Below are 15,630 nucleotides of genomic sequence, written 5' to 3' on the forward strand. Positions count from 1 at the left end.
AAGCCCATTATGCAGAAGCCCCTAGAGCAGTGAATTTTTATGGTGCAGGGCAAAAGTAAAGCTACTGACATAAAATGATTTACATACACATTCATTCAGGCACAAAAGTCATTTTCTGCCATGACACGTAAACCCTCAGGAATAGATGGAGGGCATATATTTATTCACCAAAATCACTGTCATGCTAAAAACCAGAACTTATTTATTACAAGAGCAAACACTGTATTGCCATCCTTGGGTAACAGCTTCATTGGTCCAGCTTGGGGAGCAAGCTCTCCTCCCTTCCCAGGCTCTGTGTACAGTCAGTGGTGCCTATGCTTTTCACAGCATCACCTTCCCAATCTCTCTGGGACATACACAGGTGGAGAGCCACTGGAGGCAGTGGAATTGTACCTCTTTATGATGATTAAATTTCATCTTATCTCCAAATATTACCTTTGAAAAGAAGCCAGAGCAGGAAATGTATTTTTTCCATTAGTTTTTACTACTCCTTCCTTTACTCACGGAGAGTGGGTTCTGCCCTTATAGGCCAAGCAGACTTTGCAAAATGCATTAAGGACGAGGTACATATTTAGTGTTCTTCCTCCAGGGAAGAACTTGCTTAGTTTCCCAGCTCAGGAAATATGACATCTAACTCTACTGACCAGTAATTCTGTCAACAGATTGACAGAACTGTCAAATGCTTTGGAGAACTGCAGTCAACTCAACTGCTTTGGAGCACTGTAAGACCAGGAAACGCACCTCAAAGCAGATGCTTCTCAGACATCTTGTTAGCTTCACTAAACTGCCTTGGATTCCCCTCCTCACATCCATCTCCTCCCTGCAACCAATTTGGTCTACAACTTATATTTGTAGCACAGACCTAAAAACATCCATCCTGGGAGGAGACAGCTGACACAGGTTCAATGAGCCCAGCCCAAAGTAAAAAGCAGGGGTATACAGTGGGAAAACCAAGACCAAAAGTCTTGTCCACCATGGCCATGAGACAGCAACCTAAGCTAGGATTATCCTCTGCACACAGCAGCGGCACCAGAACAAAATCCCCAATAGCCTGTTTGGATCCAGGAGACAAGAGGAGCAGGAACAGATGTAATTCCCAGCCCTGGCTCTGGTCCCAGGCTTGTAACAACCCCATGAACATGTAGAAGGTCATGAGAGAGTAACACAATTCACAAGGAAGTGTCCTGGAGAGAAAGGGCAGGACACCTGACACAGCACCGGGGAGGAAAGAATTCAAAGCCGAGAGGTAAGGAATGGAAAGCAACAACAGCTTATCAAACAAGCTCTTCAAATTCTCCTGCCATCGCTCAGAGGCTGACTCTCATAAACACTTGGTGCACTGATCAACATTTATATTCTGTGGATGTACAGAGCTCGGGAAGTACAACACCTGCATTTAAAATGCAGGCTTGCCTGCATATTTCATTAAGTACTCTCATTTTTTTTTAGATTCTTCTTTATAATTTTAATGGATAGAAATTAAGACAAAATTGGAAGAGTCTTCCCTGCAGAAAACAGATGTAAAAATGATCTAATATTGTAAGAGATTTCTAAAAACAAGAAACAGGGCACAAACAGCTTTATGGCAACTTTAAAAAATGAATTATTTTTCTGTGAAAACACACCTTAAGTCTGGAGAAAAAAATATACTGTTTTAAGATAACTTTACAAATAAAATTCAAATTAATAAAATTTAAATTAGAATTATGTACAGAAGATATTTCTCCAAGTGATTTCTGCAGTGGGATATAGACATTCTATTCTCTACTCTGCCTATGACTCTGTTCCCAGAGCCAGGCCTTTTCCTTACAAACAGCCCTGATGATTAACTACTCTGGTCTTTAGCGAGCAGAGCATATTCTTAGGCTCTTGGAGAGAAAAGCACAAATTAAATGCAAAATGAGCCATTGTTAGAAAACGTAACAAATTATAGGATGTGTCATGCCAAAGGGTTACACTTGGGTTGGAGATTAGCAAACACACACAATAGCCAAACATCTGATTCTTATATCAGCTTCAAAACTATAATTGACCACAGCAAGTGACCAGTGGGGTGATGGAAAATTTGTTTGTAACTCATAATTTTGCTGGATCAAATCTGGTTTTCACGAGCATGGAGAAAAGGAATTTTATGGCTTGGGCATGCAACGCAGCCAATCTTCTAGCTTCAACTGTTTCCCCCAAAAATATTAAATCGAATAAAATGCTTTTTAGAAGAAAATCCCACTCTCTTTTTATCAGTGTTTGATGTAAAGCTCAAATTTTCTGACGAAAGGCTACAGCAGGGAAGAAGAGAGCACACCAAATTGAAGAGGAGGGGGAAAAGATAAACACTTTGTGATTATAAATATCTTTTTAATAGAGAGAAACATCTAAAAAGCCACCATCATCTTTCACTGATTTGGCTACAGTTCAACTTCCTTATTTTAATTCTCTGGCAATTGGTATTATTTACTTGCTTTTTCAGCCTCCTTGTGTTGAACGTGAGAAACAGGTGAGGACCTCAAGTTTCCAAAGCCCTGAAAACCAGGACTTTTCCCCCCTTCCTTTTCTGGCTGTCACCACCAATTTTATCTGTCATTCCACATTAAAGATTTCTGTGCAGTATGTTCAGAAATGAACAGTGGTACCTGTCTTTCCTCTCAACTGGCACTGTTAAATGTCCTTCCCTTCTGCATGGCTACTCAACCCTGTGCACTCCTTTGCCCGTTATTTTATCCCTCTTCTTCCCTCCGATTCAGTGGAGTGGAAATTAAGCAGTCAGCTGTTGCCCGATGAATCCTGGGCCAGACTCCCTTGGTACATCCCTGTCTGCTCTGTGCCACCCAGCAGCGTGTGCAGCAGCCACACACCAACTGCTGGGAACTGCTGGAGCAAGGCAGGACAACCAAAGCACTCCAGTGTATTTGGACTTTGTCACCTCTTCTGGTGCTTCCCCTTGTCTCTGTACACTCCTTGGGGCATGGATCTGCCTAGGACTTGATTGCATGGACACATTCAGAATGGGCCACACCCAACATTGCTCTACTCACTCTGCCCTTGGCCTCAGAGTACCCTGCAATCTATAGGTAAGAGACAGAAGAGAAATGCATACATTCTAAAATCAGCAGGATGCCAAACAAAATCACAGCGATAAGCTCCTAATGTACCCCCCCAACCTCTCCCCGCCAAACCTCTAGAGAAAAAGCAACATCATAGAGAAAATCTGATGCACAATTAATACATTTCACACTTTCCTGCCTTCTGGGCTCAGCTACAGCACAAGCCAGAGATCAGTCCCTGAGGACTTAAAAATCCCAACCCAAAGAAGTATTGCACAAAATGACAAAGTGAAGGTGCCCAAAGTTATAAAAGGACCAGTTATTTTAAACCCTCATGCAAATTCATCCAGAGACTGGGGTACCTGGTAACTCTTCCAGTTTCACTGAGCATATTCCCACCTCTTGGGCTTAGCTGATGTGCCACTCTGCATTGCAAAGCAGATTTTGGTACAAAACCACATGCTTTCCTGCATACTTCTTTCAGAGCTTGCCACAGAGCTGACCAACGCTGTCCTTGCAGCACGACAAGCGCGTGTGCATCACACAAATATCCCAAACTCAGCGCCCAGCAGCAGTCTCAGCAGAGCTCCTCAGTGCCTCCCCAGCAAAACAGCCTGAAGGACCTGAGAGTCAAGAGCAACTCCAACACAAGACACAGCAGCCATTGTGTGACCTCCTAGAGCTTTTCAGGGCAGGAGAAATACGAGGTTTGTACCCAAATTTCACCTAAATACACAGGTATCATCTAAAAAATATATTTTTAAAATTCAAGCTTTCTCCACTGTTTCTCAATTTAGACAGATACCTGCACTTACATACCAGATCTTGCTAAACACTTGATTCCTGAAGTGGTGGCACCTATGGTGCCCATATTCATACCTCATGCCCATAACTCAACTACTGCTGAATTTTTATATATATATGTATATCTGCATATAAAGTGATAGAACAAGGCAAGTAAGAAGTCTGCACTGCCTATACTCATGGGTCTGTAATACCCATGTCATCCACATTTCAAATTCTTTGCCTCCTCCCTCTCCTTTAGCATTCAAATCCCATGCTCTAAACAAATGAAATTTCCAATGACATTAAATTAATAAAAATGCCCACTGGACAATGTCATTCAAACTGATCCATGGCTGAGGAATCTAGCGGAAACCTAATACAAATGTGTTTGTTTTCACTAAAAATATGAGTGCTGTGAACACCGTAAAATACTTTTTTCACATTTCACCATTCATTCCTTTGGAAAGAGTGCCAGACTTCTTCATATCAATATAGAGTCTGAACAGAAGCATGAATGCTTTGCTACTCTCTTGTTATTTTTCTTTAAGCGCTCCTACTTTCAAGAGAAAATAATTCAAATAATCTTTGACCTCCCTCTTTATTTATCTATTACATCTTAAGCAAATGTGTATATCCGGAAAAGAGCTTATACTCCCACTGCAAGGAATAGCTGGATCCTACTAAGAGTTTATAGAATTTAAGTGTGCAGGATAGATATAAGGCAAATTACTATATAAAATGAGCCTGAAAATGGTAGTTAACCCTGAGCTGTCCCCAATACGTGGTGTTGCATATTACATTGCTCAAGTAAATGCCAGCCTCACCCAGGAGGGCTACCTTTAGTAGTAGGAAATCCCCTCAGTCATCAAAATTTGTAAATTTTATTACATGGGAACACAGGACTAGAGTCTTTGAGTCCAGGCTCCTGCTCTCATAAATAATCATGTGAAGTTCAAGCGCTCACAAAACATCCAACAAAAAAAAAAAAAAAACAAAAAAAAACAAAAAAACCCCCCAAAAAAAAAAAAACACACAACAAACCCTTTTATTCCACAAGCTCACGTACTAAAATACTTACCAGCATCAAAGAGCATTCTTGGGATCTACAATATAAAGGTCTATGGGGAAAAAATAAAAGGGTCAAAAGTATTGCCAGCTGCCTTTGGAACAGCAGAACACTCGACTAGGTGCAAACCCCACATGGCTGGTGTTCCAACATGCCGAAAAATTCTCCTGGCCCCACACTCTGCAGTCATGACAACCCTGAGTACATGAGAAGGATACCATCCAGGTGCTCAGCAGATTTTCAGGGACGATACGGGATCACCAGCACCCTGAGCTCAGCATCCTGACACCAAAGTGCAAGAGCTGGTGAATGTGAAGTGACACAAACTGCTACAGCCGAAGCTCACACCTGGGAAGAAAGCCTATGGTCTCCACTGTTTGAAATAACCTGTGCCATCACTCCCAGGCTCAGCCTGTCCACCTGATGGGCAAGGCAGATGGAAAACATTCTCCTTACAGAAATGAGACCATGGGGAAAACTTTAAAGCTAATCATATCAGCCACTGCTTTCAGCTAACAGACAACCTGGAAACCATTCAAGGCAAGAAGAGCAAAGTGTCTTCTTTCCACACATTCCAACCCGGTTAAATAACAGGGAGTGGCTTTGCATGGAGAAAATGCAAAGCGCTTGGGAAAGCTAGGTGGTGAGATCAAGTTTCCAGAATTGGAATCTTACAGTAGGCAGAGCAGCCCAAACGAGGAAGGGTGGAGCAGGCACAGGAATCAAGAGACTAAAGGGACACTGCCTTTGTGTGTCTTTAACACCCAGTACCCAAAGACATGAAAAGGCATTAAAAAGCCCTATACTTCACCTCAAGACGCTGGCATTACACAGGTAAGGTAATATTAATGTCTACTACACAGAGGAAGGTGAAAGTAAAACATAGGAGAGTTTAGTAACTGATTCATGGTGAAATAAGAAGTGTCAGAGAAAACCAGGAAAAGAGCATAAGGCCTCTAAGTTATGCATTTTAACCACAGGAGATCACCCTTTCTCTCCTGGAGAAAACAGGAGAAGAGCAAATCAATAATGCTTAAAAATTACAGAACTCAGAACCTGACTAAATCATCCAAAGCAGAGAGCAACTCTGAGATAGCAGAGCAGATGCTACAGGAAGACAAGATAATAGAATTATATTACAAAATGCAACTGTGACATCTTTTCTTGTAACTAAGTTTTTTAGCACAGCACATTCTACTTAACTGGGATGTCCTCCTTGTTAGGATCCTTCTAAAGGCAATAGTTTTCGCCTAATGATAATGAGTGGCAATCACTGCTGCTTAAAATGGCTTACAAGTAACAACAATTCAACTAAATTAGGATATATTCTGCTAGCACCAAGCAGTTAAGTGGTGCACAACCAAGTGGAACACGGGATGGATTTGACTATTCAGGCTATATATTACAAAACAAAGAAGAATCAGAAAATTAAATCCCCCTAAACATAGAAACTGAGCTCCCAAAACACCAACTACAGCTTTACATTTATTTTTATTAGGATATAGAGAAAAGAAAATCTTAAGTCTTGCCAAAATGAATTGCTAGACTTCAAAGTCCTTCAAAACAAACTACAAAAAAGCAGTGAACAGGGAGCAAGCCAGTCCACAAGAGAAGAAATGGAGATCCCTCTCCTCATGCTTATCCCCAAAGTCTTTCCCCAGTTTCCTAAAGTGGTCTTTGTGGTACTGCCGAAGATGCTGCTTTCCAGCATGCATCCAAGGGCTGGACAGCCAACATGTGTGCTGAGAGCATAGCAAGAGGTGGCTGATGCCATAGCTCTATCCCTGTGCTGTCCCCCAGTGAGGGCACTGATGTGCACCCTGTGCCTTCACCTTCCCGTGATTTTCATCACTGCCCTCTCCCTGTTGGCCACAAAGGGGCATTTTATCAACTTCACAAGAGGAAAATTGCATGACAGCACACTCTGCTCAGTCACGCTGTTCCACTGTCACAGTGACCATAAAAGTTTCAGTGAGAGTTGTGATTTTTTTGGCAGGGAGATGTTAGAGCTGACACAGAGCATTAATTTCATTGTTGAGCACCCATCAGTTTGAGATTACCCTGATGTAAGCTATGCTGCCCTGGAACTAGCAATACGTGGACAAAGGTTTTGTCTCACTCTTTGATAGGAGACATCCAGATACAAAAAAAAAAAAAAAAAAGGAAAAAAAAAATGCCAGCATCATATTTCTTCTCTGCTACATGCAAATAAAAATAACACATGCAGCCCTCAGTGTGGGAACCCAAGAAGAAGCTGAGAGGTCGCAGGGAATCTGATGGAAGAAAAGAGCACAAAGAATATGTTGGCAGTACCAGCAAGTGAGAAAGCTTGGAGAAATGCAGATTTGATGGCACCCAGTGTAACCATGAGAGTGCCTCTTGCAGCAAGATGTAAGACACATACTCAAGGAGGAAAGGATGTGCACTGGTAGAAATGTGACTGTGGGCATGCACAGGAGTACTAACTCATGCAAAAATGGGTTTGGCTAAAAACAAGCAAAAGTTTCTCTTAGACTGAGAGTTCAAAGAAGGTTTAAGCCTTTGAGTCACCAAAAATGACTAAGAATGCGTTAATAGGTTTTATTTTACAGAAAAAGACCTGTCAGCTGATAACAGCAGAACGAGAGAGAGTTCAGTGATTCATAGCTTCTAATGCTCTTTCCCAGAGCCTGTAATTTCCTTCATTCATTACCATCGGCCCCCTGAAATGCCCAGCCTGGACTGAAGCCTTCCCCTTCAGAACCGTGATGTGGGCACAGCCTGAGAGCCCCACGCTGCTGATATGGCACCTCTCCTGACCCAGCCCAATCTCCTCCAGTGTGTGACACAAGGCACCAGCAGCTCTTCAGGCACTATCATGTGTGAGCAGTGAGCTTCTTGCAATAATGCTGGTTTGGGCCTCTTGGGAAGAGAGACTGAGTATCAAACTGCAAATGAGTAAACCCCACGCAAGTACATAATCTTCCATTTTTGCAAGACCTACAATCCAAACGGGCTCATGTTCCAGGTACTGTAGCTACTGTTCAAGTAAAGCAGCACAAAATGCCTGATCCAAAAGAACATATTTTCTGTTGCTTTCTCTGTGTGCCACCATCCTTTTGGCACAGGCACCATGCATCAGATGCCTTCAAGGGTCAGGCACGCCATTTCCAAAACACCCATGTGCTTCCACTTCTGAGCAGTTGCACTAATAACTCTACAATGCACTTGGCAAGAATATTTTGAAAACCCTAAAAAACACCTCCTCCATTTGCTTCAATATTTGCAAAGATTCGTATGCTTTTTACAGGAGAAGGAGCTGTTTGCCAAAAACCCCTCCTTTCACTTTGGAACACCATCAGCTTATACAAAACTCCATGAATAACACACAGCAGAGCAGACACACAGTGTGAGACTGAGCGTGGGGCATTCCCACTGCAGGTACCAACTGCACCCTTCCCATATCCCAGGTGGAAGGAGCTGGAAACAGGATTGAGGGGAGTGTGGCAAAGCACCTGTGGTCCATGGAGCAATCACTTGCACTTGGAAGCCAGTTATGTATGCAAAAAGCTGATGCAAACCTGACGTACAACAGGAATAAGGATGGTTTTCAATTCAAACTGGTGAAAACACCTGAGCATACAAGTATGCAAAAAGCTGATGCAAACCTGACGTACAACAGGAATAAGGATGGTTTTCAATTCAAACTGGTGAAAACACCTGAGCATACAAGGGTGGAGGGAGTGGTTGATGGGAGAATGACACCCCTTCCTGCAGAGCTGGGTGCCTGCTCTTTGCTTTGTAAGCCACCTTCCATGAATGCCAAAACCTTGGACTCTGGCCCAGGCAATGCTACCCTAGTATCACAAAGCTGCTAAAATCATCACCATCCTTCAATTTGAACAACTAAGCCATCAGCCCCAAAGGTTTCTGGGAAGGCACTAGGTATGTGCTTTAATAAAATAAATATAAAGTAAATAAAATTAGTTAAGTCTGCAGTTGGTAAGGCATCAAACCTGAAAACACATGACATGCAGGGGCTGCAATGAAACCCCTGAGCCTCCGGACACATGTGAACAAAATTGCACTGGTGCTGCATGTTGCCATACTTCAGCAAGAAAATGCAGGCAGCTCTGGCAGAACTCTCACTGACTTAGGGTCAGGATGTTAGACCCCCAAGGAGTAAGTTTTGGGTAAACTGGAGTGTGTGGAGCCCACAGAAAAGGGTAAGTAATTAGGATTTCCTTTCAACTGCTTGCACAGATGACTATCAGATCAGCCACTCCACCCTCACCATGAAAGCCCATGCTTAATGAAAGTAAAGAATGATAAGATAGTTTAGAAACACAAGCTGCTATTTACTAGCTTTAGGGCAGTATTCCATCACTCCAAGAATTTACTATGCTCCCTCCCACCCTGCTAAGGATACACTAAGCAAATGGATTATCACAGCAGGATAAAAACCACCTACCCACGAAGTTTACGGTACAGGATTATGGCCACCTCCTGAACTGCCTGCAAGCCCTCAGCAGGACGTGCCCCACAGTCTCTCTGTGGTTTGGTACATCACTTGGGGTATCCCTAGCAGGTGAGATGCCCCCATCTGTAAACACCTGAGCTCAAGGACTGATAGCCATAACCTGCATGGGACCAAGGTACCCATCCTCCCTCAGTAAAGGAGAAACCTTCAGCATGTGCTTCAATGGGGTTTTGCCATGTATTTAAAGCCAAATACTCAACTTAAATTTTCACTGACTGGAAATCCTGGATGCCAGCCAGATGACAGTCCTTTCTAAAAGTAACCTTTACATTCTTCCAAAATTCCACTTGGCTTACTAGATAGAAATTGCCTGTTAATAGCACATATTTCACCATTCAGACCTTTGATATATAGACACCTACAACAATAAATCAGTTCTGACCAGTAAAGGTTAACCTATATACATATATATCTGGCAAAATCATTACAGACAATGAAAAAAATTTACAAGAAGAGAGGTTAGACTATGCTGCTAGCACACATTTATGATCGCTTGCCCTACAGATTGCCTGGCTGAACCCATTTCAAATAATTCAGGTTTTATAGCACTGATAGACACACTCTGCCCTACCCAGCTATAATACAAACTGTGGTCATGTGCATGAGCTCATTACATGGCTACCAGTTTATCTGAAAAAGACTTAAGTTTATTTTACAGACATCTAATAGTTCTTTTTAACCCATGCACTTGTACATTCTGGATTTCACATGAAGATACACACTTTTATTCCTAAGATATCTCATACATTTTTTAAAAATTACGACCTCTATTACTTTTCCCAGAGAGAAATGGCTGCACATTTATTTTCAGAGCGGTTAAAGGTCAAACAGTTTTCATTTATGCATAATCTAGGGATTTGAACCTTTGCATTATTAATCTTCTCCTCTGTTTCACATACTAACTCACAGATCAGCACAGACCAACAAACACCAAAACCCCTGTAGTACAGGAATATGACCATTTCTATGTCAGAGCCTTCTCCAGAGCACTGAACAGACAGTAGTTAATGAATAAACACGCTCGCTATTTTATCTTTGTGGTTCAGTGTGGTTTCCAGCATGACTTTGACGTGACCGCATCTTATCCATCCTCTGTTTTGAATAAATGCCATTCCCTGTGGGCTCACATCTTCCCACTGGTGCCCTTGCAGGGACTGAGACAAATCCTCAGCAGTGCCTTGGCTGCCCTGTGGAGCTGCTTCACCTCCAAGCACAGCCCCACCAAATACTCAAGCACCAAAACCAGACTGAGGAACAAACCACGGCGCAGTTCTGCCCCCACAGCTTTAGTTTTAGAAACAGCTGAGACAACTCTGCTGAAACTAAAAAGAAAAAAACAAAACAACAAAGAAAAAACCACACACACACACACACACACACACACACACACACAAAACCCACTAAAAAAAAGAAGTATTTTAAAATCATTTTTGGGGAACTGACTGCCCTAGAAAAAGCTACATACTGCTGGACCATATCAGAAGCAACTGGGACTTATAATGATATAGTAGATAACTGTAACTGCCTCACCAGCTACATCACATTTTCTGTATTTTATTTAGCCTTTTCTCTTTTAAGCAGACTGAAAGAAAACCAATTGGTGTTTGGGAACTTCCAGGCAGTGTTTCAGTGGGTCAGCATTAGGTAACTGATTGGTTGACTTAAGCAGCACTATATGTGATGACGGACACAGAAACTGAATATAATTCTTCAAAATTGATTCAAGTCAAAAGGTAAGGTAGGAAAGACCCCCAAATAATAAACCAGTAACAATAAACTCCATTTCCTTCGCTGAGGTACAGTCCCCAAACAGATGTGTGTTCATGGCATCATGCAGGTGGTTACAGCTCCTAAACTAACTGAAGTTGTACCTATTCCAATCACATTCTCTGTGGATAAACACAACAAAATGCTCCCTGGGTTAGATTTCTTAATACTAACAATTATATGAAGCACAGGGAATTACAAGAGAATTACAAAGTTCATTTTATTTGGAAAAGACATGGATTCAATGAGAACTACTGTCTTGCAGCATAAAAGCACACCATGAAATTTAATTGCAATGCACAACCCTGCAAGACCTACAAGCAAGTTTTCATTGCCTCAGCTGCGCATCAGAAGGAAAAGGAACAAAAATAGACTAAATTTCCTGTTTGAAAATAAAATAAATTTGTAATTAATTATTTTAATTCTATTCTAGTGAAAAGGCAGAACTCTGCAATTTAAATCACTTGCAGATTTGTGGTCTCCAGCCATGAGAGGACAACACGCTACCATTGACCCTAGCCACAGGGACTGCTACACAAGGCCAAGAGTGATCTATGAGCTTCATTAAGAGATTTAAATAGAGTTCATATATATATATATGCACATACAATGTGAAATAAAAGCAGGCATTTGCATACACCAGACTTCCCAGAGAGTACCCTCTGTTGAAAAATTGTCACTTACTTTGAGCTCATTTGCCCAGAAATATGTAACCACGGGAGTTAATTCTTGCTGCTAAGAGCTGGAATAGGAGTTAGACTGGGCTGTGCAGAGATGCTTGGAGGCCCACATACACCCCTCTTGGTGAGTGCCTGCTGCAGCCAACTGACAGCATGCAAACGAGTTACAATGCCTTGCCCCCTGTTTATCTGTGCTTCCATTCCATCTCAAAAGTTTACAGGCAATAGCATCTGACTCTTCTCCTCAAAGCATTCTGAGCAAGGGCTAAGTCACAGTACAGTGCTAAGGATGCACAGGCATCTGACAGCTTCTGAACACTGTGCCCAGAGCACCAACCCATCAGCAAGAAAATACCGTATTAAGTAAATCAGTGCAAGTTCTCTTTCTGCTCTGGTCTTTTAAACTAAGTTTTAATGCACTCAGAGAGAAAAATTTACGAACTAGTCTATGCACAGGCAAAGCTAAACTGTTCATTTTAAATGGGAAACTATAATTTTCTCTTGCACCATTATAGATATAAGTTACACAGACGCAACGTGTGAAAGATATGCTGCACATGGGTCATCCTTTCTGATGTGAGGTTTGCATACAAAGAAAGACGGTTCTTTTGTCCAAATTCTTCATGGTAACCATGTCTCTAAGTGACTAACAGTGGATTTAGTGGACACTCAAAATGGTTTATTGTGTACGAAAGTTGCTTCTAACCCAGTTCCGCCAGTGGAAGGATATGGTACTTTATTAGTAATATTCCAAAATATGCAGGTCACCATGAACATGGCTGCTGTGGGCAAAGCCTTCAGTATGAGAACTGAAAGAGTACATTTAATTCAGAGGATTTTGACAAAAAAGGTGAGCATCTTTTCTTTTTCCACAATGGAAATTGTTCTTGGTATTTCCGTAGCACAGGAAAGTAGTGAAACTTTTTCACTTCATATATCTAAAGCTCCTTCCTTGGACAGTTTCATCCTTGTTCAGCACTCAGGTGGTATGCTTTGGCCACTAAGCTTAGCTATGTAATTTGACACATTTCTATTTGGTTTCTGAAACCAATTCTGTGTACACACCACCTGCACTGACTTAGGACCATGGGTTTTCTCCCCACTCTGCTTAAGCAGCTACTGCTTGAAACTCTGAATTCAGAACAAACCTTAGCATCAACAGACAGGAAAAAAAATCTCCAACTCAAATGATTTAAAGCAATGAGTATAACAATCATGGCAAAAGCCAGGACAACGTGACAGTTTGAAAGCCTTCAAGACCAGTTCTCAAAATTATAAACATTAGGAATACAGGTTTTACACTACACTGAACCCCATAAAGATTAAAAATTCTACCAGTTCACATTTAAGGATCCCCAAGTAACTTCGACTTTGTCCTGATCACGATGGGAACAACTGGAAATTTTGAGACAAGTTTTTCTTCTTCAGAGATAGCTGGAAAGGGGAACTGAGGAACTGTCCTTTGGTTTTGGCTATGGATTGATTACAAAGTTGCCGCCTGGAAATTCCACTGCTGGAGTTCTTAAGCTAAAAAATGTTTCAGAAGGGATTTGACTCAGAAAGGGCAAGTCCAGCAGCATGGCTTTTCCCAGCACACTCTGAGATAGCGAAACAAGACGCAGATGTAGACACCAACTGCCCTGAACTCACTTCTCAGGATCTTCACAATCTGAAATGTTCATACAACAAACAATGCATTCTGGGGTCAGCACATCATGACAGGGGGTGAAGTAAAATATGACTGCTACAGACAGTGCTTGAAAATCTCAGAAGAAAATGAGTAAAATATTTTTGTGATGACTTCAGAATCACGGGAAATATGCATGATGAAGCAATGGCTTTCATGTGCCATAAAAGTATGATTAAAATGTCCTTAGGCACATAACTCAAAAGTCAGCACAGACCAATATGATATAGACAACTGAGATAAGGAGCTCGTGAACTGTGGTTTACTGATAGGACATGCAAGATTAATAAAAGCAGCGGTTGAAAAGGAAAAACAATAAAACCATAAATGATGGGAAATAATCCTTACACTAAGCCACTCTGCATGCTTTTGGGGAATGAACTGACAGCTGATAACATTCATGTGATCTACCATTCTCTTACCTTTCATGAGTCAAGAGCAACTTACTGGAGTGTGTGGCAGGAACATATAAAGACAGCTCTGTTCAAGCAAACACCAGTTTGCACTTCATTTTGACTGTACAGCAAGCCTTAATTTAGGTGCTTCAAAAGCAGATTGAGCAAGAAATCACTCTGAAGCAAGCAAGGAGAGATAGTCAAGATATGCAATACTACCGCAGAGACAGATTACACATCCTGGGGACAGCTAGAACATGCAGCTCTTCTTTGCACGAAGGCAACATTCAGGACAACAACTAAGACAATGTCTTATCCAAAGACCAGAAATATATTAATAGAGATATACTGCGTCCAGCTCTGGGGTCCTCAGCACACAAAAGACATGGACCTGTAGAAACAGGTCCAGAGGAGGTCACAAAGATGATAAGAGGGCTGGAGCATTTCTCCTAAGAAAACAGTGAGTTGGGGCTGTACAGCCTGCAAAAGAGAAGGCTCTGGTGAGACAGGGAGAGTTGATTTAGGTTAGATAGAAGGATAAAATTCTTTTAAAATGAGGGAGGTAGAACACTGGCACAAGTTTCCCAGAGAGATGGTGGATGTCCCATCCCTGGAAACATTCAGGGTTAGACTGGATGGGGCTCTAAGGATTCTGATTGAGTTGGAGATGTCTCTGCTCATTGCAGGGGGTATGACTAGATGGCCTTTAAAGGTCCCTTCCAGCCCAAACCATTCTATGATTCCATGAACCTAGACTGGGTGGAAACATGTTTTTGTCGACTCTCAGCTGGATAATGGCAGTTCATCTACTGACCATGAAGCCTTCAGGCCCTGCCAAGCCCCAACCTGTGCAGCCCATATGTCAGCCAGACAAACCCCTGCAAGTACCTAAGCCACCACACTTCCCCCGAACTAAGAGCCCCACAGTGTCCCACCTTGCTGTCCAGGTGCAAGATACTTGACTAATAACAATTAAATTGTTTGGCTAATACCCTGTTTTGATATTGAATGCAGATTCATGTGGGACATGCTGGAAAAGCTGCCGCTAAGCGGGGCAGATCAGGGGGTTTTAGATGTGGAAGGTGACTCCCATAGGCCTGCAAGCTGCCTGCTGTGCTGGAACTCAGCTGGTGACAAACACCAGTGAACCGGCTGCCTGTGGAACTCCTGTTCCAGCGACAGCTCCCCACTGCTGCATCTGTGCCTGTGCCAATACCCACTCTTTATTCAATTCCCTCCATTAGTTATTTTTGGCTGCTGACCAAATCTCCACATGCCATAGCCTACAGCCAGGAATCTGTGAGGGTGGCCAGGGAACAGCATGGAGGCTGATGACACAAGCCACTCCACTGCCAGTCCAAGAGCAGGGAAACCAGCCCTGCCCTGAGTTGGGCGGACTCCTCATTGCTGCAGGAGGCCTCTGCAGCCACCCTGGCCTGTGAGAACGACCTGCTCTGTCCCCCCAAGGGACGTACGTGACATCTGTAGGCACCGTGTGGTTTGTGGGCTGCGGCTGCAGGAAGGCACGGAAATGGGCTCGGTTTTCAGCTCGTGCAGCTGCACGTGCAGGGGAGCATCCTCCAGCTTAGGGGAGCCACCAGCACAAACCAGCCCTCAAGTTTGTAAAGCACATTGATGAGTTTGCTTCAGCACCACACACTGAATGCTACTGCAAACGACTCCCATAAA

The 15,630-nt window shown here is 42.6% G+C and overlaps 1 protein-coding gene across 2 annotated transcripts in view; it reads right to left on the reverse strand.

The window, feature by feature from the left end:
* ABTB3 (ankyrin repeat and BTB domain containing 3) overlaps positions 1-15,630 on the reverse strand; it is a 165,327-nt gene that overhangs the window by 71,420 nt on the left and 78,277 nt on the right. The gene's annotated exons all lie outside the window — the stretch shown is intronic.

This window comes from Aphelocoma coerulescens, chromosome 1A (assembly GCF_041296385.1).
Source record: "Aphelocoma coerulescens isolate FSJ_1873_10779 chromosome 1A, UR_Acoe_1.0, whole genome shotgun sequence".
Classification (NCBI taxonomy): Eukaryota; Metazoa; Chordata; class Aves; order Passeriformes; family Corvidae; genus Aphelocoma; species Aphelocoma coerulescens.